This window comes from Populus alba, chromosome 13, assembly GCF_005239225.2.
Source record: "Populus alba chromosome 13, ASM523922v2, whole genome shotgun sequence".
Taxonomy (NCBI): domain Eukaryota; kingdom Viridiplantae; phylum Streptophyta; class Magnoliopsida; order Malpighiales; family Salicaceae; genus Populus; species Populus alba.
In genome coordinates this window covers 8,601,425-8,607,504 of record NC_133296.1, presented here as the reverse complement: position 1 = coordinate 8,607,504, position 6,080 = coordinate 8,601,425, and positions in this window count along the sequence as shown.

Sequence of the window (6,080 nt, the reverse complement as noted above, 5' to 3'; positions counted from 1 at the left end):
TTTGTCGCTTTTCTACACTTGACGTCAAAGCTGATATTTAGCTGGGATAACTAACATATTAGTCACTAACTTTCAAGATTTTGCTAATTTTTCCCATATTTTAATTGCTCTCATAAGTTCATCCCATTTTGAAATTAAAGAAATTTTTATATTTCAAATATATGACTAAGAAAAGAGTTAATACTAGAATTCATAGCTTTATAAGATTACATAGTTAACCTTATTATTTTTAAATCTATTTTAACATAGTCCTTTCCTCAATTTTATATTTTATCCTTTTTTCTTTTTTGAGAAATAAAAAAAAAAATATAGGAGTGGATCCATGGGATATTTTAATGGAGCAAGAAGGAATATTTATTATGATAGTATAATAATGAAGTTTGCCTCATAAAACATTTGAACTAAATATTAGAGCCAAGGTAGTCATTTCATTATGACACAAATATCTTTTACAAATTATATAGAGTTAGATTAGTTATTTTGTTTTTTAACTACTAATTTTTACCCTAGAATAAAAAAAATATAATGATTGTTACTAATGGGTGTTTTGATCTTTTACTTTTTTTCAAAATAGTATAATTACTTTAATGAACTTAAAGACAAAGTCAATACAATTATTTGTCCTTTTACATTGGTTTTATTGTTAATTTAAAGATTATTCATGGGCATTATTATAATTGACCATATATTAAATATTATTAAAAAAACATATAGGCGTTTGACTAACACGTGTCAATGAGTAGACAACCATCGCACCTTTTAGGAAGCACGTATGAGATTGTTTGACCATCTACAAGGCAACGTTTAAAAGATCTCAGCGCCCTCTACACAATGAGAAGAAGCGTGTTCCAAAAGCACCACTAGTTTGGCACCAACGAACATCTCTTTCTTCTTCTTCTTCTTCTTCTTCCTCCTCCTCTTCTCTCTCCTTGAATCTAGCACCAACCTCTTTAATTTTTCAAATCAACCCCTTCAATTTTATTTTCCTTCACATTTGGTTCTTGTCTTTTTTATTACTATTTTTTTATTTTGAATAATTTATGAAATTTAAAATGTTTTTGATTTCACCCCTTTTAATATTTTAGTCTTTTAAATTTGGTCATATTTTTGTTTTTGTTATTTATTTTATTTGGGGTCATTTTTTAGATTGTTTTTTTTTTTCCTTACAATTTCATCCTTCATGGTTTTTTTTTAAAAAAAAATCGTTCTCATTCTTTTTATGGCTATCTTTTGTGCTTTATCAAGTTTTTTAAATTGATTTTTCTTCATGATTTTCATCCTTGAAAATTAAATTAGTTGGAAATTAAGCTTCTTAATTGAACCTAAGTTTAGAATTTTACGAGTTGCAAGTTTTAGTTATTAGACCAGGTTTAAGATATTTGCCTGAGTTTGCATGTTTTTTTCCTTGTTTTAGGTTGGTATTTTTTATTTTTTAACTGTTGTTTTTTTTTAAGATTTTTGCTTTGTTATTTTTTATGATTTGTCTTTTATTGTGTTATTCTCGAGTTCATGATCAAAGTCACTAGTTTTAAAGGTTAATACATGTTGACTTTTATTTTTTATCTTTTTTAAAATTGTTTTATTTCAATTTTATCATTTAACATTTGATGTATTGAAAATTGGTCTTTGTGCTTTCCCCCCCCTTTCTTTTCTATTGTGTTATCGTGATCTTATGCTTATGATCTTATGATCATGAAGTTAGCGGATTAACTCAGGTTAACTCTAATTTTTTCATAGCTTTTTTTAATTAAATTTCTTTTTTTTTTGTCCTTAAATATTGGTTATTTGATGATTGAATTTCATGATTTTATTAACTTTTTATTTAAAATGTGGTTATCTTGGTATCACGATTATGTTAGAGATTTTGCATCTTAACCCGGGTAAGCTCAGATTGATAACTTTTGACCTTTTTAAATTTTATATTTTTTATATTTTTTGTCATTCAATATTTTATTTGCTATAAATTAAGCTTCATCCTTTTCTTTTCATTTTGTTTTTATTGGAGTTATCACGTTCTCATTTGATTTATTAAAAATTGGCTTTTATACCTTTTCTCTTGCTTTTATTTCATAGGTTGCGAGTTTTAGAGATTAGACTGAATTTAGGAGGTTTTTTCATGTTTGATTGGTTTTTCCCCCTTTTTTAAGTTGATTTTTTTCCCTTTTCTTTTTAATTATGCTTTGTTATTCTTTATGAGTTGCTTTCTATAAGGTTAGTCTTGGGTTCATAATCAAAACCATCGATTTTAGAAGTTAATGCAAGTTGCCTTTTGTTATTGTTTTCTTTTTTTCAAATTGATTTATTTCGTTTTTAGCCTTTATTTATTAGAAATTGTTCTTCATGCTTCTTTTTTTCCTTTAATTTCTATTGGGTTATCTTAATTGTATGGCCATGGTCACTAGATTAGTGGATTAACTCAAATTGACTCGAAAAATTTTTGTTAATTTTTTCAATTATTTTCTTGTTTGTTTTTTTTCTTCAACATTGGGTTATTCGATAATTAAGCTTCATAATTTTATTTATGTTTCTTTCAAACACAATTATCCTAAAGACTAGGTCAAATTTTTGCATCTTAAACACTATAAATTTATTGCGGACACAGACTCATTGCACTGTGGACCGCAATATAGACATATAGTGTTTGCATAGTGGGCGACACTATAGCACCATGGGGGCGTTGTCTTAGTTGTTTTTTTAGTCAAAATGTGCTTTTGGCCAAACTCAATGCATTGTCTTTTTTGTTTTCTATGCCAAAAGCTGCTAGGTCTCGTTTAACAGCCAAACCCATCCCTATTGGGTATGGCCTGGAAGCCAGACCCAAATCGCTTCCAAAAAGTGTTGGGTTCAGCTTGGCAGCTAGACTTAGTGCTATTGGGTCCGGTTTGCAACCAGACTCATCGATCTCAAGTTTGGCTGGGCAGTCAAACTTGCAAAACGCTAGATATGTTGGGTTGCGACACCTGAAATCTTATTAATAAGTTCAGGTTTTAACCTAGAACTTTGTGTTGTAGAACGCCAAATATGTTGGGTTGAGACACCTGAAATCTTATCAATAAGCTAAGAAAAAGTACTCATCACTTCCAAAGCGCTTGGTGCTTAGTATGGCTTAGTAGCCATACCCAGCTTTATTGGTGGCCGAATATGAAGAAAGAAGTTGCTGAATATGTGGTGAAAGGTGGGATTTGCCAATAAGTTAAGGTGGAACACCAAAAATTGGCTGGGCTTTTACAACCATTATTGATACCTGAGTGGAAGTGAGAAAATATCATGATGGACTTTATATTTGAATTACCTAAAGGAAAAATGGGGAGTGATGTTGTTTGAGTCATTGTGGACCGATTGACTAAATCTACACTTTTTTTGGAAATGAAAATGACAAACTCAGTGGAGAAATTGGCAAAATTGTACATGAATGAAGTTGTAAGGTTGCACGATGTGCCAATGTCAATAGTTTCATATCGAGATCCAAGGCTTACCTCCCGGGTTATGGCTAAGTGTTCAACAGGCTCTCGAAACGAAGTTGAATTTAAGCATAACTTTTTATCCTCAAACGAATGGTCAATCTGAAAGGACTATTCAAATACTAGAGGATTTACTAAGAGCCTGTATATTGGAGTTTGGAGGAAATTAGGAAGATCATCTACCGTTAGTGAAATTCACTTACAACAACAGCTACCAGGCTACAATAGAAATGGTTCTCTATAAAGCCTTATATAGTAGAAGATGTTGGACCCTAGTATGTTTGGAAAAAGTAAGGGATAGACAATTAATTGGACTAGAGCTGGTACAAAATACCTCTGAAAAAGATAAAGATCATAAGGGATAGAATAAAAACAGCTCAAGATAGGTAGAAGAGTTATGTAGTTAATAGGAGAAAACCTCTAGAGTTTGAAATTGGTGACAAAGTATTTTTGAAAGTCGCCTCATGAAAACACGTGTTAAGATTTAGATTGAAAGGGAAACTAACGCCAAGGTACATTGGGCCTTTTTAGGTCACTAAAAGGATTGGACCTATAGCTTGAGAGTGGGGGGGTTTATCCTCCTTAAATTTAAAGTTTAATTAAGCTTAATTAAGGGTGTTGGATTTAATTAATAAATATATAATTGAGATTATAATTTTTCCGGTTCAAATGAATGAACAATGACAAAGTAAATTGTGCTAGTGTAGAGGAGGTCGCAGGACCCAATCAGAAACAAGGGACCTCTTCACGCGCAAAGACACTAGGTAGGTGTTCGACACCTCATAGTAGTTAAATAGTTAAATTTTTTATTATTGTAGATTGTAATTTTAGTGTAGAGTTCAAAAAAAAAAAAGAAGAAGAAATGGTTACTGGAAATAATGCCCCGTTAAATGGGTAAGTTATGAGAAAATTATTTTCTGGTTACTGAAAAAATGGGCCAGCCATGAAAATTATTTCCTGGTTACTGGAAATAATGTCCATTGAATGGGCAAGTTGTGAAAATTATTTCCTGATTACCGAGAAGATTATCTCCTGGCTACTGGAAATATTGTTTAGTTGAATGATGGCCATGTTAAGAAAATTAACTTACGAGTTAATGGAATAACCATTTGATGTAATATAGATTAATTGTAAAACTTTAATTTGAGGTTAAATATGAGGGTTTGTGGGAGACACTCTTATCATTTTTTTTATAGATTTATCCTTTATATCTAGAAAAGAATATATGAAATTATAAATTAAAAAAAAGACATTTATTAAAAGATGTGAAAATTACTTTAATATACATGAATAGTTAGTCCTTATTCAATTACTTGTTCATATGTACAACTTTAATTATGTTTAATGTGATTATGTTTTTAGGTACGTCGCATCCTCGAACTGGAAAGTAGACGCTTTAATAAATAATTTTGTTATGTGATTAATATAATTGGAAGAACCAATATTTTGTTGTAATAAACTTTTAGAACTAAAAATTGTAATGTTTAACTTATTATCTTATGTGATGTAATTTATGATGTTGATATTATTAAGTTTAATTATGGTTGGTTGTATATATATTTTGAGCACAAATATTTTTTTTTTCAAAAAAGAAAAAGACAATGCATGTTATGAATTTATTAGATTTTAACAAATTGTTATGTAAAAAATAGAAATGAGATGTTGATATATGCTTGAGTTTTGAAAGTTCAAATAATGGGACATATGTTGTGATTGATATTACAGGTTGAGAAATGATTGAGTCGATAATTTGGTATCGAAATAATACAAATGAAATTCTGTCAAAATTTTAATAAAACATATAGGTATATATAAAAAATTTGGTAACCACGAATATATGTCATATATTTTGAGTTTACGAGATTAAGGCTGTTACAAAAGTACTCATCACTTTCAAAGCACTTTGTGCTGGTTCTGGCTTGGCAGTCTGACCCACCGCTATTAAGTGTGGCTCCTTATGAGACCGAAGGTTATTCAACCAGACCCATTGATTTTTTGCCTCTTTAGATTTTTTTTTCCTTTTCTCTTATTTTATTTTTTTATATGGTAAAGAGAAAATAAATTGATGAGATTTTTTTTATATTGTATGAAAGTTGGGTGATGATATTTTTTTTTCATTTGAGATTAGGTTGGGTTGAATTTATTTTCTCTTAGCATTGAGTCATATAGCCTAACATGACCCAACACAGATTTTTTGCTTGTTTAGATTATTTTTTCATACGATAAAAAAAAAATAAATTGATGAGACTTTTTTTATATTGTAAAAAAAGTAGGTGATGATAATTTTTTTTTTCATTTGAGGTTGAGTTGTGTTGAATTTATTTTCTCTTAACGTTGAGTCCTGCTGCCTAACAAGACCCACTAGTAGTAGGTCTGGCTGCCTAGCTAGACTTAATAGTTTTTGAACTTTTTGACCATCAAAACAGTAGCTTTTGGACTTCTAGACCATCAGATCCAATAATTTTTGGGTTTAGCTCGATAAATAAACTCAATGTTCTTGAATTTGACTTTTTTACTGGATCCAAAAATATTAGATTTGATTTAATTATTAGATCCAATGCTATTATAAGCTGGATCTAAAACTATTTTGGATTTAGTTGGACTTAATTATATCCATAG